This window comes from Lepus europaeus, chromosome X (assembly GCF_033115175.1).
Source record: "Lepus europaeus isolate LE1 chromosome X, mLepTim1.pri, whole genome shotgun sequence".
Taxonomy (NCBI): domain Eukaryota; kingdom Metazoa; phylum Chordata; class Mammalia; order Lagomorpha; family Leporidae; genus Lepus; species Lepus europaeus.
In genome coordinates, this window is record NC_084850.1 from 72,299,098 (window position 1) to 72,324,256 (window position 25,159).

Here is a 25,159-nt window from a genome sequence, read left to right on the forward strand (position 1 = left end):
AAAGGAAGCTCAAATCATCCCTTCTTGAAGTGTCAATTTCACATCTACAGGTTTCTTTAGGTGCTCTATTAAATCTCACAGATTAGGGAGAACATATGGTATTTGTCCCTTTGGGACTGGCTTATTTCACTAAGTATGACGTTTACCAGATTCACCCATTTTGTTGCAGATGACTGGATTGCATTTTTTACCACTGTGTAGCATTCCATGCTGTGAATATCTCATTATTTCTTTACCAGTCTTCTGTTGATGGGCATTTAGGTTGATTTCATGTCTTAGCTATTGTGAACTTAGCTGCAATAAACATGGGAGAGCAGATAACTCTTTCATATGCTGATTTCATTTTCCTTGGGTAAATTCCCAGGAGTGGGATGCCTGGTTCATATGGTAGGTCTATATTCAGATTTTTGAGGTATCTCCAAACTGACTTCCATAGTGGCTTTACGAGTTTACATCCCTACCAACAGTGGATTAGGGTAGCTTTTTCCCCACATCCTCATCAGTATATGTTATTTGTTGATTTCTGTATGAAAGCCATCCTAATTGGGGTGAGGTGAAACCTCACTGTGGTTTTCATTTGCATTTCCCTGATAGCTAGTGATCCAGAATATTTTTTCATGTGTCTGTTGGCCATTTGGATTTCTTTTGAAAAATGTCTGTTTAAGTCCTTTGCCCATCTCTTAACTGGGTTGTATGTTTTGTTGTGGAGTTTCTTGATCTCTTTATATATTCTGGTTATTAATCTTTTATCAATTGCATAGTTTGCAAATAATTTCTCCTATTCTTCACTTTCCTGACTGTTTCTTTTGCAGTACAGAAACTTCTCAATTTGATGTAATCCTATTTGTTAATTTTGGCTTTGATGGCCTATGCCTCTGGGGTCTTTTCCAAGAAGTCTTTGCCCGTGCCAATGTCTGGCAGAGTTTCCCCGATGTTCTAATAATTTGATAGTGTTGGGTCATAGATTTAGATCTTTAATACATGTTTAGTGGATTTTTGTGTAAGGTGTAAGGTAGGGGTCTTGCTTTACACTTCTGCATGTGGAAATCCCGTTTTCCCAGTATCATTTGTTGAAGAGATTGTGCTTGCTCTGGGGATTAATTTTATCGCCTTTGTGAAATATCAGTTGGATGTAGATACATGGATTGATTTCTGGTGTTTCTACTCTGTTCCATTGTTCTAGCCATCTGTTTTTGTACAAGTACCAGACTGCTTTGATAACTATCTTGTAGTATATCTTGAAATCTGGCATTGTGATGCCTCTGGCTCTGCTTTTCTTGTAGAATATTGCTTTAGCTATTCAAGGTTGCCTTGTTTCCATATGAATTTCAGCATCATTTCGTCTATATCTGAGAAGAATGCCTGGTATTTTGATTGGCATCAAATTGAATCTGTCAAATGCTTTTGGAGGAATGCACATTTTGATTATATTGATTCTTAGAATCGATGAACATGAAAGATTTTTCCATTTTTTTGTATATTTTGTGTTTTGTAATTCTAATCATAGTGACACTTGACATTCTTGGTTAAATTTATTCCAAGGTTTTTGTTTTTTGTAGCTGTTGTGAAGTGGATTGATCTTAGAAGCTCAATTTCAGCACTGGCATTGTCTGTATACAAAGGCTGTTGATTTTTTTGTACAGAATTATTTTCCTGCTACTTTACCAAAATCTTCTATGAGTTCCAATAGTCTGTTGGTGGAGTCTTTTGGGTCCCCTATTTATAGAATCATGTCATCTGCCAATAGGGATAGTTTAACTTCTTCCTTCCCAATTTGTACTCCTTTGAATTATTTTTCTTTTCTAATGGCTCTGGCTAAAACTTCCAGGACTATATTGAATTGCAATGGTGAGAGTGGGCATCCTTGTCTGGTACTGGATCTCAGTGAAAATACTTCTAAATTTTCCCCATTCAATAGGACACTGGACATGGGTTTTTCATAAGTTGCTTTGATTATATCAAGGAATGTTCCTTCTATACCTAGTTTGCTTAGAGTTTATCATGAAAGAGTGTTGTATTTTATCAAATGCTTTCTCTGCATCTATTGAGATAATCATATGGTTTTTGTTTTTCAGTTTGTTCATGTTATGTATAACATTGATTGATTTGCAATGTTGAACCATCCCTGCATACCAAGGATAATTCCCACTTGGTATGGGTGGATGATCTTCCTAATGTCTTATTGGATTCAATTTGCTAGAATGAGGATTTTGGCATCTATGTTCATCAGGGAAACTGGTCTGTAATTCTCTCTCCTGCACCTTTTTCAGGTTTATGAATTTTTTTTTTAATTTTTGACAGGCAGAGTGGACAGTGAGAGAGAGACAGAGAGAAAGGTCTTCCTTTTGCCATTGGTTCACCCTCCAATGGCCGCCGTGGTAGGCGCACTGCAGCCAGTGCACCGCGCTGATCCGATGGCAGGAGCCAGGTGCTTATCCTGGTCTCCCATGGGGTGCAGGGCCCAAGCACTTGGGCCATCCTCCACTGCCCTCCCTGGCCACAGCAGAGAGCTGGCCTGTGAATTAAGGTGATGCTGGCTTTGTAGAAAGAATTTGAGGATTCCCTCTTTCAATTGTTTTGAATAACTTAAAGAGTTGGAGTTAGTTATTCTTTAAATGTCTGGTAGAATTCAGCAGTGAATCCATCTGGTCCTTGGCTTTTCTTTGTTGGGAGAGTCTTTCTTACTGATTGAATTTCTGTCTTGGTTATAGATCTGTTTAGGTTTTCTATGTCTTCATGGTACAATTTAGGTAGGTTGTATGTGTCCAGTAATCTATCCATTTCTTCTAGTTTTCCCAGTTTTTTTTTTTGGCATACAACTCTTTATAGTAATTTCTGATTATTCTTTTTATTTCTGTAGTGTCTTTTGTTACATTTCCTTTTTCATCTCTGATTTTATTGATATGGGTCTTCTTTTTTTGGTTAGTTGGGTCAATGGTGTGGCAATTTTGTTTTAAAAAAAAAGCTCTTCATTTTGCTAATCTTTTGTATTGTTTCAGTTTTATTTCTTCTCCAATTTTAATTATTTTTCTCCTACTAATTTTGGGTTTGGAATGGCTAGACCCTTGAGATGCACTGATAGCTCATTTATTTGGTGCCTTTCCAATTTCTTGATGTAGGCACCTATTGCTATAAACTTTCCTCTTAATATTGCTTTTGCTGTATCCCATAAGTTTTGGTATATTGCATTGTCATCTTCATTTGTTTCCAGGTAGTTTGATTTCTCTTTTGATTTCTTCTATGACCCACTGTACATTCAGGAGCATGTTGTTCAGTCTTCATGTGTTTGTATATGTTCTAGAGATTCCCGAGTTGCTGATTTCCAGCTTCATTCCATTGTGTTCTGAGAAGATGCATGGTATGATTAAGTTTTTTGAATTTGCTATGAACTTGTTTTATGGCCTAGCATGTGGCCAGTCCTAGAGAAAGTCCCATGCAGTGCTGAGAAGAATGTGTTCTGCAACTGTAGGGTGAAATGTTCTGCAGATATCCATTAGGTCCATTTGGTCTATAATGTCAATTATATATGCTGCTTCCTTGATGATTTTCTGACTAGTTGATCTGTCCATTGCTGAAATTGGGGTATTGAAGTCACCCATTACTATTGTATTGGAGTCTATGTGTCCCCTTAGATCCCTTAACATTTCTTTTAAATAGCCAGGTGCACTGTAATTAGGTGCATATACATTTACAATAGTCGCATCTTATTGTTGAATTGGTCCCTAAATCATTACAACGTGCTCTCTTGTCTCTTAACAGTTTGTGTTAAAGTCTATTTTGTCTGATATTAGGAATGCTATACCAGCTTTTTTTTTTCTATTGGCATTGTATATCTTTTTCCATTATTTCACTCTTAGTCAGCATGAATCTTTATTGGTGAGTTGTGTTTCCTCTAGGCAGCAAAGATAGGTATTGCTTTTTACTCCATTCTGGCAGTCTGTGTCTTTTAACTGAAGGTCATTTGCATTTAACTTGAAGCCATTTACATTCAAGGTGACTATTGATAAGTAATGACTTTGCCCTGCCATTTTTCCAAAAATATTTCCATTTTTCCTTTGAACTTTTTTTTTTTGACAGGCAGAGTGGACAGTGAGAGAGACAGAGAGAAAGGTATTCCTTTTGCTGTTGGTTTACCCTCCAATGGCTGCTGTGGCCGGCACACTGCGCTGATCTGAAGCCAGGAGCCAGGTGCTTCTGGTCTCCCATGCAAGTGCAGGGCCCAAGAACTTGGGCCACCCTCCACTGCCTTCCTGGGCCATAGCAGAGAGCTGGCCTGGAAGAGGGGCAACCGGGACAGAATCCAGCGCCCCGACCAGGACTAGAACCCGGTGTGCCGGTGCCGCAGACTGAGGATTAGCCTATTGAGCCGCGTCGCCGGCCTTCCTTTGAACTTTTACTGGGAGATTTTCTTCCTTTACCTCCTCTTGTAGTGATTACCATGTTTTTGTGTTTCTGTGTGCAGCACATCTGTAAGCATCTTTAGGGCCAGACTAGTGGTGACAAACTCTTTCAATTTTCGTTTGTTGAAGGTCTTTAATTCACCTTGATTCATAAGAGAATTTTGCAGGTTATAATATTCTGGGTTGACAGTTTTTTCTCTTAAGACTTGAAATATATCTCGCCATTCTCTCCCAGCCTGTGGTGTTTCTAATGAGAAGTCCGCTGAGTCTAATTGGAGATCCTCTGATAGTAATCTGCCATTTCTCTCATGTACATTTTAGAAACTTAACTTTATGTTTTACTATTGTGAGTTTGATTACAATGTGTTGTGGTGAATATCTTTTCTGCTCATATCTATTAGGAGTTTCATGTGCTTCCTGTACTTGGGTGTCCCTTTATTTCTCCAAATTAAGGAAGTTTTCTTATTATTTCACTAAAAATGCCTTCTGATCTTTTCTCTTTCCATACCTTCATGAACTCCTAGAACCCATATGTTGGGTCATTTGATAGTATCCTGTAGATTCCCAACAGTGTTTTTTAGTTTTCTAATTTCTTCTTCTTGTGTTTGGTTTGACTGTGTAGTTTCTTGTGCTTTGTCTTCTAAGTCAGATATTCTTTCTTCTGCTCCACAGACTCTTGTTAAGGCATTCCATTGCATTTTTTACTTGTTCTACTGAATTCTTTATTTAATTTTGATTTCTTTTTAAGATCTCAATTTCATGGGAGAAATTCTCTCATGTCATGTACATACTTCAGTAGTTAGAAGGAATCAGAAGCAAATGCACTATGTAATCTTATGATCAAATTTTTAATTCTGTTTCTGGCATTTCTTCAATCTCATGGCTATCACAATCTAGCATTGAAATGTCATGTTCTTTTGGGGGTGTCATATTTTCTTTCCTTTTCTTGTTTCTTGAATTGGTGCATTTGTTATTCAGCATTTGTGAAGATACTCGTTGGTTTATTTTTTCACATGATGGCTTTTACATTTGTACTGTTCCTCTGTAAATAAGTGGAGTGTCTGCTTTCAGTGAATATCTAGTGGCATGAGGTAGGTGTAGCTAGGGAAGTCTGTTCAGTTCTCCAGGATGAAGGGAGTGTCTAAGATGACACACCCAGGTTTGGCATGGTAAATCTTTAACAGAAGGGAAGTTTATTCTGTTGCTGATCTCTTCTCCTCAAAGGAGACCAGTGCCTGAGCACTAGCCCCAGTGAGTATAATATTCGTTCTCTGCCCCAAGAACCACACAAAGAATCTCTGCAGTCCTCAGTATAAGCTCAGATTCTTCAACAATGTCCCTTACCAGATAACCAGGAAGCTTTAAGTATGTGGAATCTTCCACAGTGACTGCCCAAAGTCCCAGCTACACCATGAGTCCTCCCACACAGTCTCAGTGTTTAAAAAAAAAAAAAAACAAACAGTCCCAGCTCACAAGCCTCCCACAGTCATGAACTCTGAGCTCCCTGTTAGTTTTCCCCAGCAGACTCAGGAGTCTCTATTTGCCTGTTTCTGGGCACTGACAGGAACTGGCACAGCTATTATGTATGTCCAAAATGGTGCCCATTCTATTGGTTTGTTACAGACGCCATTGTAAGGTGATGAGGGAGAGAGAAATGTGTCTTTCTCCTCTAGTTTGGTAGGTACACTGTCCCCCACAGAGCTCCTATCCAGGTTCCGTCTAGGGTCTTCCTGCAGCTTTATTGCCAGTGGCTTGGGCTGCTGCAGTCTGGTCTCGCCTCACTCTCCAATGCTGGTGCATATGCTCTCACCTGCTGGGGTCCTGAGTTGTGAGCATCCACACCCTCCACATAGGTCCTCTCTGTCCCTCTAATTTGCATAGAGTTTCCTCTGCCACTTTCTCCCTAACTCTTCCGAGATTGCACTCTACACTATTTTTATGCTGTCTTCTCCTAGACTAGAGCAGTAACCTCCCTCCCTTCTCCATCTTCTTGGAAACTCGCCCATTTTTTTTTACATAATAGCTGTATGTCTTTATGAAGTACTGGGTGATGTTTCCATCCATTTATGCATCATGTATTGATCAGTTTAGGATAGATTATCATTTCAAACATTTGTCATTTCTTAGTGATGAGAATATTCAAAGTCCTCTCATCTAGTTTTGTCTTATATGACACATTGTTGGCTGTAATAACCATTGGTGTAATTGAACACCAGAACTTATTCCTTCTACCTAGCATGACTTTATAATCAGACTATTCAATTCACCTCCTCTTTCTCTCATTGATCTCTGGTAACCACTATTTTGTGTTCTATTTCTATGACTTCAGCTCTTTCACTTATGGGTGAAATCAATTTGTCTTGTGCCTGGCTTATTTTACTTAACATTATGGTCTCCGGATCCATTCATGTTGATGCAAATGACAGTATTTAATTTTATGAATTAAATAATTTTCCACTATGCATATATATATTTTCTTTTCATCCATATGATGAATGCCTCATTTGATTATATATATATTGGGAAATGAGAATATTGCTGTAAATGTGCCCAATCTCATCTGATTTTGTAAGTTACACAAGATCGGGGCTGGTTAGTACTTGGATGGGAGAATAATGCTGCAGTAAATATGTGAAAGCAGATATCTCTGATAGATATACTGACTTCATTTCCTTTGATGTAGCCCCAATTACGGGATTACTGTATCATACTGTATTCTTAATTAGTAAAATATGGAATTCCTCAAAAATTTAACATTCTTACCAATAGTATAATAGAATTATCCTTTATAGGATTGATTGTGTTTATAATTTCTTGTCTTTTGATTACAGTCATTCTAAGTAGGGTGAGATGATATCTCATTGTGGTTTTAATTTGCACTTTCCTAATGATTAATAATGTTGAGCATTTGTTGATGTATTTGTTGTTTATTTGTGTATCTTTTGAGAAATCTGTTGAGATCTACTGCCTATTTTAAACTGGATTATTTGTGGGTTTTTGTTGTTATTGCTGAGTGCTTCCTTTTGATTTTTGAAGTAATTCTGTATTTGAAAAATCAAATTTTGGATTGTCATGTGTGTTGTAAATATATATTTTTCCAAATTAAAATTTTGTTTTGTTTTGTGTTGTAGTTTGCTGTATGTATTTTACTTCTGTGTAGTTAATTATGAATCTTGTCTTTTTGGTTTCTACTTTGTGTTTTGCTGTGCAAGTATTTTCTTGTTCCTAAAATTTATAAGAAAAAAATCTCATGCTTCATCGTAGCACTTTAACTCTGTTTTAAAGATATCTTTAAGCAATGTAAGGAATTAATCTTTGTTTTTACTGTTTTGAAATGGAATCTTTTCAAATACTTAATACCTACATGCACCCATATACATAACTGGTCTTTTATATTCCATTGATTTTACCATCTATTAATGTGTTAATACTAATATAGAAAGGAGATCCAGAACATTAGTGAAAAACAGTTCAAAAGTAAATTGAGTCCCAGAAGTCTTGAAATCCACTCATAGTGTTTTTTTTTTCATTTTATCATTTTATCATTTTTTTTTTGATTTCTTTTTTCTTTTTTTAACTTTTATTTAATGAATATAAATTTCCAGTGTACAGCTTATGGATTACAATGGCTTCCCCCTCCCATAACTTCCCTCCCACCCACAACCCTCCCCTCTCCCGCTCCCTCTCCCCTTCCATTTGCATCAAGATTCATTTTCAATTCTCTTTATATACAGAAGATCAATTTAGTATAAATACTTCAACAGTTTGCACCCACATAGAAACACAAAGTGAAACATACTGTTTGAGTACTAGTTATAGCATTAAATCACAATGTGCAGCACATTAAGGACAGAGATCCCGCATGCGGAGCAAGTGCACAGTGGCTCCTGTTGTTGACCCAACAAATTGACACTCTAGTTTATGGCGCCAGTAACCATCCTAGGCTGTCGTCATGAGTTGCCAAGGCTATGGAAGCCTTCCAAGTTTACTGACTCTGATCATATTTAGACAAGGTCATAAAAGACAGAGTGAGGATAGTAACCAATGATCCTAAGAGTGGCATTAACCAGGTTTGAACAATTATACAGCATTAAGTGGGGAAGAGGACCATCAGTACACACAGGTTGGGAGTAGAGCCATTGGTGGTAGAGTAGAGGTTATGATTACAAAGGAATGAGGCCCAAGTGCACTAGACAGGGCCTAGAACAAAGGACAGAGTCATTATTAGAGGAGCTAAGAAAGGTGCTGTCTAAGCTACAATTAAGTTTTCTGATTGAGAGGCAAATAGAACCTGATAGAAGGGGCTTGATAATAATCTGGTGGGCTTTAGGCCTTGTAAGTTAAGAGGCCCAGACCTATCTATCTCTTCACATGGGGTATATCCTAAGGGAGGTGTGAACCTCCTAGGGGAAGGCACTCTGTTGACTTTCATTACTTGGCTGGGCTGGGAGGAGAGCTGGCCAGGTAAAGGCAGGTGGCATCTCTAACAAGAAATGTACAGTTCTGCCTGCAATGTTGCTGACCCTACTTGACCATCCCCTCAGCTGCAGTGGTCACTTTGGAAGTTGGGCTGAGTGAAGGGCTTTTCAGCTTAGAGCCAATAAGATCTGTGGCTCTGACCTGGGCATCCTTCGACTCCAGGGCAGGTCCATTTCCAGTGATCCAACTCTTGGCAGAGCTGCCAGGGCTCTTCACAAGCTGACTTCTGCTGAAGCCCAGGCTTACCACATTGAAAGCCACTGCAGTGGACTGGCCTGTTGGGTCTCCTTGAGGGCAGATCACTGTACAGATCAGCCATTAATAGGCCTGCCACCCATTGCTTCTGATGCCGAGCTTTCTTTTCCTCCTGGTTTGTGTCAAAGCAGACCAGAGGATGCAAGTCAAGGGAGTGCCCAAGTCCCATCTCTAATCTTCGGTGGCCTGAACTACAAGTCTATAGTCACAGGCATGTTCTGTAGTAGTTTTTCTAAGGTAGACAATACCCATGAGGAAAATTATATTCTCACTTTAAAACTTTCCTTCCCTTTGGTCTGAAAGGGAGGTTTTTTCTACTTACTGTATACTTCGCTGATGGCGAAGTGAATCTAGCTATGAGATTATTATTTAAGTTCTTATTTTGGCTCTGCTATTACAGAAAAATGTTTTTTTTAAATACTACACATTTGAGTCTTTTGAAGCCCTCTCATATTTAGGACAGTGTAGTGTTTTAAAAAAGTATTTTTTGAAAGACAGAGTTACAGAAAAATAGAGACAAAAAGAATTTTCATCCACTAGTTTACTCCCCAAATAGCGTCAACAACCAGGATGGGCCAGGCCAAAGCCAAGAGCCAGGGGCTTCTTCCGGGTCTCCCACTTGGGTGGCAGGGGCCCAGGGATATGCAAGAAGCTTCCATTGCCTTCCCAGGCACATTATCAGGGAGCTGGATCAAAAGTGGAGCAGATGAGACTCGAACCAGCACCCATATGGGATGCCAGTGCTGCAGGCTGAGTCTTAACCCACGGTATCGCAGCAGAGGCTTCTGAGGATAGCATAGTTTTGTAATGTGTTTTAATATCTGGTAGTTCCAATTACAATAATCTCTATTACTTTTCTTTTCCAGAATATTTCTGCCTATACTTATGTATTTTTCTCCACATGAAGGGTAATATTCTGCATACTTCCAAAATTAAGTGATTTATGCTATCAAATCTTCCTTCCAAGAACAAGGTACAGTATATCTGTTCTATTTGTTTATTTTTAAAGTTTAGAATAACACGTAATACTTGCACATTTGAGGGGTACAGTGCAGCTTTTCGACACATATACATAGCTTCAACAAACCATACCAGGCAACTATCCTTTCTATTTCCTTATCTTTTGTGTTTGAAGCCTACCAGCTCTACTCTTTCTGCTCTTTATACAGAATGTTAACTTCCTTTTTGCTTCATCATTTTAAAAATATCTTGGGAAAATGAAACATACTTCAGCTTCTCATGCCACTGAAGACTTATTTTTCAAATTCCTGAAGAATTGATTGTATAAATGCTTTTTTAGTAAATATAAATTTCTAAAGTACAGTTTATGGATTACAATGGCTTCCCCCCCCATAACTTCCCTCCCACTAGCACCCCTCCCATCTCCCGCTCCCTCTCCCATTCCATTCACATCAAGATTCATTTTCAATTCTCTTTATATACAGAAGATTGATTTAGTATATATTAAGTAAAGATTGACAGTTTGCACCCACACAGAAACACAAAATGTAAAATACTGTTTAAGTACCAGTTATAGCATCACTTCACATTGGACAACACATTAAGGACAGATCCCACATGAGAAGTACGTACACAGTCTCTCCTGTTGACGACTTAACAATTTGACACTCTTGTTTATGGCGTCAGTAATCTCCCTAGGCTCTAGTCATGAGTTTCCAGGGCTATGGAAGCCTTTAGGTTTTGCCAACTTCGATCTTATTCCGACAGAGTCCTAGTCAAAGTGGAAGTTCTCTCCTCCCTTCAGAGAAGGGTACCTCCTTTGATGGCCCCATTCTTTCCACTGGGATCACACTCGCTGAGATCTTTCATTTAGGTCTTTTTTTTTCCCCATGGTATGTTGGCTTTCCATGCCTACAATACCCTCATGGGCTCTTGAGCCATATTCAAATGCCTTAAGGGCTGATTCCGAGGCCAGAGTGCTATTTAGGACATCTGCCATTCTATGAGTCTGCTGTGTATCCCGCTTCCCATGATAGAATCAAAAAGGGAGAGAATGATACATCAGTTAGTATTAGAAGACACTAGTCTTGTTTGTGTGATCCCTTTGACTCAGATCGCAGTGTGATCAATTGTGAACTGAAATTGATCACTTGGACTAGTGAGATGGCATTGGTACATGCCACCTTGATGGGATTGTATTGGAATCCCCTGGCACGTTTCTAACTCCACCATTTGGAGCAAGTCAGCTTGAGCATGTCCCAAATTGTACATCTCCTCCCTCTTTTTCCCACTCATATTTAACCGGGATTACTTTTCAGTTAAAATTAAAACACCTAAGAATAATTGTGTGTTAATTACAGATTTCAACCACTAGTACTAGAACAAAACAAAGAAAAAAATACTAAAATAGATAAAGTATTACATTGTACATCAACAGTCAGCACAAGGGCTGATCTAGACAGTTTCTCACAGTGTCCATTTCACTTCAACAGGTTTCCCCCTTTGGTGCTCAGTTTTCACTGATCAGGGAGAACATATTTGTCCCTTTGGGACTGGCTTAATTCACTCAGCATGATGTTTTCCAGATTCCTCCATCTTGTTGCAAAAGACCGGGTTTCATTATTTCTTACTGCTGTATAGTATTCTATGGAGTACATGTCCCATAATTTCTTTATCCAGTCTACTGTTGATGGGCATTTGGGTTGGTTCCAGTCTTAGCTATTGTGAATTGAGCTGCAATAAACATTAAGGTGCAAACAGCTTTTTTGTTTGCCAATTTAATTTCCTTTGGGTAAATTCCAAGGAGTGGGATGGCTGGGTTGTATGGTAGGGTTATGTTCAGGTTTCTGAGGAATCTCCAGACTGACTTCCATAGTGGCTTAACCAGTTTGCATTCCCACCAACAGTGGGTTAGTGTCCCTTTCTCCCCACATCCTCTCCAGCATCTGTTGTTGGTAGATTTCTGAATGTGAGCCATTCTCACCGGGGTGAGGTGAAACCTCATTGTGGTTTTGATTTGCATTTCTCTGATTGCTAGTGATCTTGAACAATTTTTCATTTGTCTTCTGGCCCTTTGGAATTCCTCTTTTGAAAAATGTCTATTGTGTTAATGTGTTAATGGTCCTTGGCCCATCTCTTAAGTGGGTTGTTTTTTTTGATGTTGTGGATTTTCTTGATTTCTTTGTAGATTCTGGTTATTAACCCTTTATCTGTTGCATAGTTTGCAAATATTTTTTTCCCATTCTGTCAGTTTCCTATTCACTCTCCTGACTGTTTCTTTTGCAGTACAGAAACTTCAATTTGATGCAATCCCAAATGTTAATTTTGGCTTTCACTGCCTGCACATCCAGGGTCTTTTCTAGGAAGTCTTTGCCGGTACCTATAACTTGCGGGGCTTCTCAGCCATGGCATTGCCTGTGTATACAAAGGCTGTTGATTTTTGTGCATTGATTTTATATCCTGCTACTTTGCCAAACTCTTCTATAGAGTTCCAGTAGTCTCTTAGTAGAGTTCTTTGGGTCCCCTAAATAAAGAATCATATCGGCTGCAAAGAGGGATAGTTTGAGTTCTTCCTTCCCAATTTGTATCCCTTTAATTTCTTTTTCTTGCCAAATAGCTCTGGCTAAAATTTCGAGAACTATATTGAATAGCAGTGGTGAGAGTGGGCATCCCTGTCTGGTACTAGATCTCAGTGGAAATGCTTCCAACTTTTCCCCATTCAATAGCATGTTGGCTGTGGGTTTTTCATATATTGCTTTGATTGTATTGAGGAATGTTCATTTTATCAAATGCTTTCTCTGCATCTATTGAGAGAATCATATGGTTTTTCTTCTGCAGTCAGTTAATGTAGTGTATCACATTGATTGTTTTGCGAATGTTGAAGCATCCCTGCATGCCAGGGATAAATCCCACTTGGTCTGGGTGGATGATCTTTCTGATGTGTTGTTGCATTCTATTGGCCAGAATTTTATTGAGTATTTTTGTATCTATGTTCATCAAGGATATTGGTCTGTAATTTTTCTTCATCTTTTATTTAATGAATATAAATTTCTAAAGTACAGCCTATGGATTACAATGGCTTCCCCCCCCATAACTTCCCTCCCACCCGCAACCCTCCCCTTTCCCGCTCCCGCTCCCCTTCCATTCACATCAAGATTCATTTTCAATTCTCTTTATATACTGAAGATCAGTTTAGTATATATTAAGTAAAGATTAACAGTTTGCCCTCACATAGCAACACAAAGTGAAAAATACTGTTGGAGTACTAATTATAGCATTAAATAACTGTACAGCACATTAATGACAAAGATCCTACATGATATTTAAAATTGATTTTCTATGTAATTTCCAATTTAACCAAGTTTTTTCTCCATTTTCAATTATCTTTATATACAGGAGATCGATTCAGTATATACTAAGTAAAGATTTCATCACTTTGCACCCACACAGAAACACAAAGTGTAAAAATACTGTTTCAGTACTAGCTATATCATTACTTCACATTGTACAACACATTAAGGACAGATCCCACATGAGACATAAGTACACAGTGACTCTTGATGTTGATTTAACAATTTGACACTCTTGTTTATGGCATCAGTATTCTCCCTAGGCCCTAGTCATGAGTTGCCGAGGCTATGGAAGCCTTTAGTGTTTGCCGACTTCGATCTATACCAATAGAGTCGTAGTCGAAGTGAAAGTTCTCTCCTCCCTTCAGAGAAAGGTACCTCCTACTAAATGGCCCCATTCTTTCCACTGGGATCACACTCGCTGAGATCTTTCATTTAGGTTTTTTTTTTTTTTTTCCAGAGTGTCTTGGCTTTCCATGCCTAAAATACTCTCATGGGCTCTTCAGCCAGATCCAAATGCCTTACAGGCTGATTCTGAGGCCAGATTGCTATTTAGGACATCTGCCATTCTAGGAGTCTGCTGTGTCTTCCCCTTCCCATGTTGGATCCTTCTCTCCTTTTTTGAGTCTATCAGTTAGTGTTAGCAGACACTAGTCTTGTTTGTGTGATCCCTTTGACTCAGATAGATCAGTGTGATCAATTGTGAACTGACATTGATCACATGGACTAGTGAGATGGCATTGATACATGCCACCTTGATGGGATTATGTTGGAATCCCCTGGCACATTTCTAACTCCATCATTTGGGGCAAGTCCGATTGAGCATGTCCCCAATTGTACATCTCCTCCCTCTTTCTCATTCTTATATTTAACTGGGATTACTTTCAGTTAAAATTTAAACACCTAAGAATAATTGTGTGTTGATTACAGAGTTCAACCACTAGTACTGAGGTTTCCTTCCTTTATCTTCTTTCATATTGATGACTGTATTTCTGTGTTTCAGTGTGTAACACATCTTTAAGCATCTTTTGCAGGGCTGGAAGAGTGGCAACAAATTCTTTCAGTTTCTGTTTGCTATGAAAGGTCTTCATTTCACCTTCATTCACAAATGAGAGCTTTGCAGGATATAATATTCTGGGATGGCAGTTTTTCTCTTAGTACCTGGGCTATGTCTCACCATTCCCTTCTAGCTTGTAGGGTTTCTGATGAGAAGTCTGCTGTGAGTCTAATTGGAGATCCTCGGAGTAATCTGACATTTCTCTTGCACATTTTAGGATCTTTTCTTTATGTTTTACTGTGGTGAGTTTGATTACAATGTGTCGTGGTGAGGATCTCTTTTGGTCATGTTTACTAGGGTTTCTATGAGCTTCTTGTACTAGGATGTCTGTCCTTCTCCAAACCTGGGAAATTTTCTGCTAGTATCTCACTAAAAAGGCCTTCTAATCCTTTCTCTCCCCATGCCTTCAGGAACTCCTAGAACCCGAATGTTGGGTTTTTTAGTAGTATCCTGTAGATTCCCAACAATATTTAGATTTCTAATTTCCTCTTCTTTGGCTTGACTCTTTCTTGTGCTCTAAGTCCGATATTCTCTCTTCTGCTTCACTCATTCTGTTTTTAAGGCTCTCTAATGTGTTTGTCATTTGATCTATTGAATTCTTCATTTCATGATTTCTCGTCACTATCAGTTTCATGTTCTACTAGTTGTTTCATTTCATTTTGATTCCTCCTTAATATTTCATTTTCACGAGATTTTCTATCTTGTCCAGTAAGGATTTCTGTAGTTCAAGAATTTGTTTTTGAGAACTTCTTAATGTTCTTACCAATTTTTTGAGGTCTGCTTCTTGCATTTCTTCTATCTTATCTTCATAATCTTGAACTGGGGTGTCTATCATTTCAGGGCATTGTAGTGTCTTCCTTGTTCTTGTTACCTCGGTTTCTGTGTTTGGCATGTTGGAGATATTTCTTTGTTTTCTTCACTGTGGTGGTTTTTTCTTGTTACACTATGGCTCTATATTAAGTGGACTGTCTGCTTTCAATGGAGCCTTAGAGGCTTGAGATGGGTGTGGCCTGAGAGCTGTTTTCTCAGGGTTAAGGGTGTGTCAAAGGTGACACTCCAAGATTAGGTGTGATAAATCTTTGATTCAAAAGGGAAGTAATTCCACACAGCTGAACGGAATTGGAGGTAGTTAGCAGGCGAATGATATATTCACAGGAGCCAGAGATTGGAAGCTCTTTCCCAAGGACCACACAGGGAATCTGTGCTGCCCTCAGCGTGGGCTCCAATTCTCCTGTAGTCTCCCTCTGGATTGCCAAGGTTACCGAATTGTAGCGTCTCTGGAGAGTACTCACGTGAACTCCGTGAGTTCTCTCCCCCACTGTCTCTTTTTTCAGTCTCAGTTCTTTAGCAACACACATTCACTATGTCCCAATCTCCTGTTATTTCACCCCTCCCCCCAGAGTCAGGTTTTTCTGCTAGGCTCAGATCCAGTGCAGACCTGAGGTTGCCCTGCTTATGACGTATGTCCAAAATGGCGCCTGCTCTTTGTCTTGCTCGCCTTTGAGAGGTGAGCAGAGAGAGAGAAACTCGTGTCCGTATCGGTCACTTTTTTTTTCTCTCTTCTAGTTAGCCTGGTGAACTTTTCCCCACGGGGTTTCAAGCCTCGTTCGCTCTAGTCTCCTCTTTCTGCTTTCCCACTGGTGTCTCAGGCTATTGAGGTTCAGCTCACCTTGCGTTCCAGTGCTGGTGTGTTGATTCTGCCACTGGTGTCCCGAACTTTGGCTCCCATGCTCTCCATGCAGGTCCACTGTGAATCACTAGTTCTGAAAGAGTTTCCTCTGCTGTTTCTTCCCCTACTCTTCCTTGAACCTGCAGTATCTCCACTTTTATTAAACTGTCTCTCCCCGGACTATCAGTGTGCTCCCTTCCTATTCCGCCATCTTCTAAATGCTTTCTTATGTGCTTTTGCTCCTGCAAAATTTGTGATCTCAGAACACACTGTGTTGGACCTCCTGAATTTACTGGTTATGTGATAAGGCATGTGTCAGAGTTGAGCCAAGATGATTGTAATCCAAATTTCTTAATTTCTGTGAATATAGTCATTCAGGAAATCATTATTTCACTTAAAAGCAAGTTATCATGCTACTCCACAGAATTTCATTATTTTGATGGTAAAAAGATCATATTTAACATGCTTCTATCTTTATAAATTTGGTAACGGACCTTAACATACTCAGCAGAATCTGTTCAAACAGAACCATGTAGAGTAGGAGACACTTGCTACTGGAAATACATGTTATAAGTTTCCTTCATGAATATTAATAGTGGAAAATTTTAGGATCTTCAACTAGGGAAGATGTGTGTATCACCCTCTCCTACTTTTTCCGAGACATTGGTTAAATATATGCCACTTGATTCTCTGATGACATTAAGATTCCCAAATGAGTTTGTAGTCTCTTCCAAGTATGTCTGGGCTATTGGCTTATGGATTGATAACTTCTGATTTTGTACAGCTATTTTTACAGTCTACTGCAAATTCAAATCAGTCACCCTGATAATTATGCTTCAGATTTCATATGTTAGAAAGGCCTGTTTCAGGAGCCAGTGTTGTGGAATAAAGTTAAGCAGCTGCCTACAACACTGCATCTCATCTGGGTGCCAGATGGAGTTACAATCTGCTCCACTTCTGTTCCAGCTCCCTGCTATTGTGCTTGGGGAAGTAGCACAGGATGGCCCAATTCCTCAGGCCCCTACACCCATGTGGGAAACCTGGATGAGTCTCCTGGCTTTGGTCTGGCCAAGCCCTGGCTGTTGTGGCTATTTGAGGAATGAACCAGTGGATGAAACCAACATTCTCTCTCTCTCTTTCTCATGTGAGTGGCAGAAGCCCAATTAGTGTATCCATAATCTTCTGTCAGCTAGGGTCTGTATTAGCAGGAAACTGGAGTCAAGGGCCAGAGGAAAGTATGAAACCCACACACCCCAATATTCTGATATGGGATCTGGGCATCCAAAATCAATTTAAGTCCTAGGCCAAATGCATACACCTTAATATAATCTTGATTGCCATAGCAAGTTCTCCAGTATTGCCAAGGTTAAAATAGTAGTTTCAGAAATTCCTGCCCCATGTAGTATTATACAAAGTGTCATTCTGACCTTTCTCTTTTGGTGTTTTCAATTTTTTTTAGTCAGACATATATAGAAATGCCATCAGATAATACCTTGGCCTTAATATTTGTAATACTATTATCATAGGTATAACAATAAATGTCATAGGCCACACATAAGCAGATTTTTCATTTTGTCTGAAAATCTGCTTCAAATTCAATAAAGATTATAATAAATCTCAGTAGACACTAGTAGTTACCTTAAACATTGTAACTTGATATTACTGAAAAGATATGTTGGTTACTTTACTAACAAAAATATGAAGGGAATTCAATAACTTCATGGAAAATTGAATTAAAAGTTTGTTTTGGTTCAAAAGTTTGGAATTCATGGATACTTTTTCCATAATACATATTTTCCATTAATTTTTAACATTTTAATTAATATAAATTTCCAAAGTACAACTTTTGGATTATAGTGGCTTCCCCCCCCCCCCAATAACTTCCCTCCCACCTGCAACCATCCCGTCTCCCACACCCTCTCCCATTACATTCACATCAAGATTCATTTTCAATTATCTTTATATACAGAAGATCAACTTAGTATATACTAAGATTAACAGTTTCCACCGACACAGACACACAAAGTGTAAATTACTATTTGACTACTAGATATACCATTAATTCACATAGTACAACACATTAAGGACGGAGATCCTACATGGGGAGTAAGTGCACAGTGACTCCTGTTGTTGACTTAACAATTGACACTCTTGTTTATGGCATCAGTAATCACCCTAGGCTCTTGTCATGAGCTGCCAAGGCTATGGAAGCCTCTTGAGTTCACCAACTCTGATCTTATTTAGACAAGGCCATAGTCAAAGTGGAAGTTCTCTCCTCCCTTCAGAGAAAGGTACCTCCTTCTTTGATGGCCCGTTCTTTCCACTGGGATCTCTCTCACAGAGAACTTTCATTTAGGTCATTTTTGCCACAGTTTTCTGGCTTTCCATGCCTGAAATACTCTCATGGGCTTTTTAGTCAGACTTGAATGCCTTAAGGGCTGTTTCTGAGGCCAGAGTGCTGTTTAGGACCTCTGCCATTCTATGAGTCTGCTGTGTATCCCGCTTCCCATGTTGGATTGTTCTCTCCTTTTTAATTCTATCAGTATTAGCAGACACTAGTCTTGTTTATGTGATTCCTTTGACTCTTAGTCCTATCATTATGATCAGTTGTGAACTGAAGCTGATCACTTGGACTAGCGAGATGACATTGGTATATGCCACCTTGATGGAATTGAGTTGGAAATCCCTGGCACATTTCTAACTCTACAATTAGGAGTAAGTCTGAATGAGCATGTCCCGAACTGTACATCTCCTCCCTCTTATTTCCTCTTATATTTAAGAGGGATCACTTTTCAGTTAAATTTAAACATTTAAGAATAATTGTGTGTTAAAGAGTTCATCCAATGGTATTAAGTAAAACAAAAAAAAATACTAAAAAGCAATAAAGTAGTAGTTATTCCTCAACAGTCAGGACAAGGGCTGATCAACTCACTGTTTCTCATAGTGTCCATTTCACTTCTACAGGTTTCCTTTTAGGTGCTCAGTTGTCACTGATCAGGGAAAACAGATGATATTTGTCTCTTTGGGACTGGCTTATTTCACTCAGCATAATGTTTTACAGAATCCTCCATCTTGTTGCAAATGACCGGGTTTCATTGTTTTTGACTGCTGTAGAATATTCTATGGAGTACATGTCCCATAATTTCTTTATCCAGTCTACTGTTGATGGGCATTTGGGTTCATTCCAGGTCTTAGCTATTGTGAATTGAGCTGCAATAAACATTAAGGTGCAAACAGCTTTTTTGTTTGCCAATTTAATTTCCTTTGGGTAAATTCCAAGGAGTGGGATGGCTGGGTTGTATGGTAGGGTTATGTTCAGGTTTCTGAGGAATCTCCAGACTGACTTCCATAGTGGCTTAACCAGTTTGCATTCCCACCAACAGTGGGTTTGTGTCCCTTTCTCTCCACATCCTCTCCAGCATCTATTGTTGGTAGATTTCTGAATGTGAGCCATTCTCACCGGGGTGAGATGGAACCTCATTGTGGTTTTGATTTGCATTTCCCTGATTGCTAGTGATCCTGAACATTTTCTCATGTGTCTGTTGGCCCTTTGGATTTCCTCTTTTGAAAAATGTCTATTGAGGTCCTTGGCCCATCTCTTAAGTGGGTTGTTTTGTTGAGGAGTTTGATCTCATTGTAGATTCTGGTTATCAACCCTTTATCTGTAGCATAGTTTGCAAATATTTTTCCCATTCTGTCGGTTGTCCTTTCACTTTCCTGACTGTTTCTTTTGCAGTACAGAAACTTCAATTTGATGTATTTCCAATTGTTAATTTTGGCTTCCATTATTTTTGTGAAGACACTTTTATGTTTCCTAATTTGAATTTAATTAACCCTGTTTCCCTGGCACATTCTTTAATGCTATAGACTGCCTCTTTTTCTGTGCCCACTTTTTAACAACTATGGAGATGAGGTATTCAATCAGTTCTTAAAGATCTGAGATCTTTTTGAATACAGTGATTTCAAAGTGGTGAGCTATCAGATATGTGAGCTATAAGTGAATAATAAAGCTCTGATAGGGTTTGCTGATCTTCAACTGAAATTCATTAAGAAGTATAGATCATAAATAAGTTTCTCATGATAAAGTTTTAGTGAAAGGAATGCTAATACTGTTATAGAGCAATAGAAAGTTCTTCTAAGTGAACCACATTTCTTGGCAACTAAAAAGTGGTATTTCCTGGCGTAGTCATTATGGCTTACTGTGTTAAGTCATTACTTGGGACACCCACATCCAATATCTGAGTGCTGCTCCAGTTCTCATTCAGCTCTCCACTTATGTGTCTGGGCAGCAGTGGATGATGGATAAGGTACTTGAGTCCCTGCCACTCATGTGAGAGATTCAAATGGAATTCTTGGCTCCTCATTTCAGCCTGGCCCAGCTCCAGCTGTTGCAGCCATTTGGAAAATGAACCAGCAGATGGAAACTCTCTCCTCCCTTCTCTCCCCTCCTTTCCCCTGCCCTCCTCTCCTCTGTTTCCCACCCCTCCATATGTGTGTGTGTGTGTGTATGTGTATGTGTGTCTCATCTCTGCATTTCAATCAATGTTTGAGAGAAAGTCTTAGTTCATTTTGAAAAAAAGTAGTAATTCCTAATACAGCCTTTCTTACTAAAGATCAGATCTGACTTCAGTAGTTTTCTAGCCCAACACTGGACAGTGGATCAGGATAATATAATGGTTAAAGGGAACTTGAGCTCTGAAAGATGAACCCAGCTTTGAATCCAGGCACTATGGTTTACTGCTTGTGTGGCTTTGTGGAAGTCATTTCATCCCTCTGAATTTCTATTTCTTTCTTTGCAAAATGAAGATGATTATAGGACCTGTGATTATGAAGTGCAGTAATGCAAGTAATGCCTCAGGCATAGTGCCTAGCACATAGTAAACACTCAATAAATTTTATCAGTCACAGTGAAATCTCCATAAATGTCTCAAGTCAGTTTTTATATATTTTGATATTCTATAGTTTGGTCATAGTGAGACTTAAAAAACTCTTGAAAGTACTTCTTAGTAAAATGAATCCCATTTATATTATAGACCACCAGTAACACGTGAGTGGAGCTGGCTGTTGAAGATAATATAAACTGTTAAAACCCTAAGAATTATTTACATTTGACAAATAAGTAATTTGATCTTGCTGGAAAAATTCTAGCTTTAATTAGCTCTTGAGCAGCTTTTAAACCAACATACATTTCACTTTTCATGAAAAATGAAAATGATTCATTCATCTTTTAATTGAAAGTGAGAGCTGAAACAGAAATAGTAACCACAAAAATGGTAATTAAATGACAGCTACTTTAATATTCAATGCTCTACAGCTTGGAAGGCGGGAGAAAAACGCACCAAGGAACAGATCACAATGAAAATATGCCAATATTCTAGGCCAGCCTCTGCCATTTCACTTACAATGCTTGCCAAAAGCTGTAACAGAAAAAGAGAATGACTTACAACATATTGATAATGATAGTTGTTCCTAGTACATGCAAGCAAGTGTAAATAAAATAAGGAATGCTATATGAATATATATATATTTCACCATCAAAGAACAAGATGACCTCATTAAAGAAAATAGATATATCATTTTTAAATAAGAATTTTGTGCAACTAAATTTTTCCCCACTCAGTTACATATGCAGTTTTATACAGGGGAAATTCTATTAAGGAAGAACAAAATTAAATCGTACACCAAAGAGATTATTTCTACTCCATCATCATGTAATCTAGGTTTATAAAGATTCTAGAATCAACTGTACATACAACTACCCAATGACACTCTCATTATCCCATGATATTTTAACCTTAGGAGAAGTAAACACACTCAACTTACTGCTGTCTTTCCTAGAGGGTATTCATGTGGAGAATACTCAAAATATTTTCATATGGGTGTCCTCTTCCTCAAGTTTTTAAAGGCTTCCCTTCACTTACCCTATGCTCTCTGTTCTACAGTAGTCTGTTCTTAGGGCAGAGAATCTGCATAGAACTTGCCATTTTCCACATGTTATTTTTATTTATTTTTTTTTAAAGATTTGTTTATTTGAAAGTCAGAAAGATTCCATCCACTGATTCACTCCCCAATTGGCCTCAATGGCTGAAGCTGTGCTGATCCAAAGCCAGGAGCCAGGAGCTTCTTCCGGGTCTCCAACACAGATGCAAGGGCTCAAGGACTTGGGCCATCTTCTATTGCTTTCCCAGGCTATAGCAGAGAGCTGAATTGGAAGTGGAGCAGCTGGGACTCGAACTGGCATTGCAGGTGGCGGCTTTACCTGCTATACCACAACACTGGTCCCTTATTTTTCTTTTTCTCTCACATCATTCTGTAACCACAAGTCTTATCTTACTCTTTTTCCTTTTCATTCCTATTTATAATTGAAGCGCAAGATCTTAAAACTGGAAATCCATGAGAGATCATTAGCTACAAACTCATCATTTTAGAGATAGGAGAAAAGAAAGGAAAAGGTACTTAACTAAAGGTGAGTTGAAAGTAGAATCAGACTTTGAACTCCTATCTCCCATTTCCAGTGAAGTTTTGTTATAATTTTTAACTAAAGTTAGAAACTTCTAGTACCATTGGATGATAATATAAAGGCTTCAAATGCTGATTTCAGTTCTTGATTCACTCATTTGAGCACTCCACAGATATAATTATTACCTACTATCACCTAATGGAGGGGAAGGAGAGGAGATAATGAACAAAAACACAATATTAAACATGGCCCGTGTTGACAGAGAGTGTAAAATCCAGTGAAAGAAGTGAACATTAAACTAGTTATGCATATACTTCATGTAAAATTAAGCTTGCAGGAGATACTAAGAGTCTCATTGTGCTGTAAGATTGTATGGATAATGGAATCTAACCTATGAGGCATGTATGTGGGAGGAGTTGGGTACAAATAATTTGAAGATGAACTGAAATTGAGCTTACAAATAACTGACTAGGAGCCAAATAGACGATAAAGAGGAGGGAGAAAGGGAAATAGATTCCAGCCCACAAACACCATGTAGAATTGCTCTGTGACAAGGGAAAGCACAGGGGACTGAGAGAAGCCTATTGGCCATAGAAGAGGGGGGTGAGGAAGGGAGAATTATATACCCCTTCTTGCTTCAGGATTGGAAATACTTGACCATTCACAGCCAATGAACACATGTCAACTTTTTGAAACTATGAGATAAATACCAATTTTCACTGATTTGTGATGACAATTCTTTAAAAACAGGTGCCATTCATACAAATATTGTGAGAAAATTGTGAGAATTGATGAAAAGTATTAACAATGGAAAGAAAAAGTGAAGTACAAAACAAATACAATACCTTATGAGTCAGTTCCCAATTTAACTAATTTTCCATTTCCATTAGAGTGCACATACAGGCATATGAAAAAGGAATTTTTTTTAAAAAAAGAGGCCATGACATTTTAGATTTTGTGTGCATGAAACTTTAGTTTATTAAGTGGCAAAATGCCTGGACCAGTGTAGCCAGCTTAGAAGCATTTGAATAGTCTGATAGCTAGAGAGGATTATCAAATAACTGTAATAAGCACTATTCTGTACAAGTAGAAAAGCCAGATGACTGCCTAAATGTAACATATCTGAATGGAACAGGAAAGATAATGTGTAATTTCAGGGAGGGGGCATTGTAGAATAAAAGCTGTCTTCTGCTTCTGAAGAGGTACAGGTAGTTAGTTCTCTATTTTTATGCACATAAGTGTACCTTATCACCTGCTAGCTTAACTAAGCCAGTGGTAAATTTGGACTAGCCATATTACAAAATACATTTCAGAAAATTTCAAAAGAAAATTTGAGCTCTGTAAGAAAAAACTGCATAGAGAAAAGAATAACTAGCTGGAACTGCACCAGTGTTTTAAAGAGTGATTGTTTTTAAGTGATAAAATATAGGAATATTTCTCTTTTCTCTACGCATCCATATATTTCATATAAGACTGTTTTAAACATAACTTTCATTTCTTATTGCAAAGTTATTCATGTTTGAACAAAATGTAGAGAAGCAAAAAAGAAAAAATAACCCAGAGAAAACTATTAGTATTTCATATATTTCATTCTGGTGAAATTTTTATTCTGCTTGTATGACCATATTTTAGTTAAAATTGGACCATATTATGCATTCAATTTTGTAACCTCCATTCACTTAATATATTTGTTCGTAAATATCTTCCTTTATCATTACTTTTCTACTCATTCCTCTATTTCTTAAAAAAAAATTCTTTTATTTACTGGAAAGACAGAGTTACAGGGTGGGGAGGAAGAGACCAAGAAAGAGAAATCAAGATCTACCATCCATTGGTTCACTCCCCAGATGGTCGAAATGGCCAGGGCTGGGACAGGCTAAAGCCAGGAGCCAGGAGCTTCATGTGGATCTCCCACATGAGTGCAAGGGACTCAAGCACTTTCCATCTTCCACTGCTTTTCCCAGGCCATTAGCAAGGAGCTGGGTCAGAAGTGAAGCAGCTGGGACTTGAACCGACTCCATATGGGATGCTGGCAATACAGGTTTACCCTCTCTACACCACAACGCCAGCCTTCTTCTTAACCTTATCCATTGTATCTTTATGGCTTTTCCTTCCCAATTATTTCTAATAAGACTCTTAAATGGTTTGAGAAAAGCACATGCCAATGACTGTACAAATTAAAGTTTTTTGACCATATTACCTATTTTGTCTACTTCTCATACCTTTCTCTACACATATACATATTCACATATAAACACTTTAACAACTTATCAAATAAACTAGTTGACTTCATCTCAAGTTCAACACCTATGGAATAGACTTCCAATCTGATTTACACAGAGTGGTGTTAAAGAGTTACTATTGAGGGAAGTGTCTATGGTGGAATAATTTTATAATAGGGGCTCTGATTCGATATTGGTAACATTTGAAGAGATAAAATTAAAAAATTCTAAGAAGGCTTCTTTCAAGTATCTCATTCAATTCTGAGGTAAAGTAAACCTAAGTAAAATTTAGTAGAAAGGGAAATTC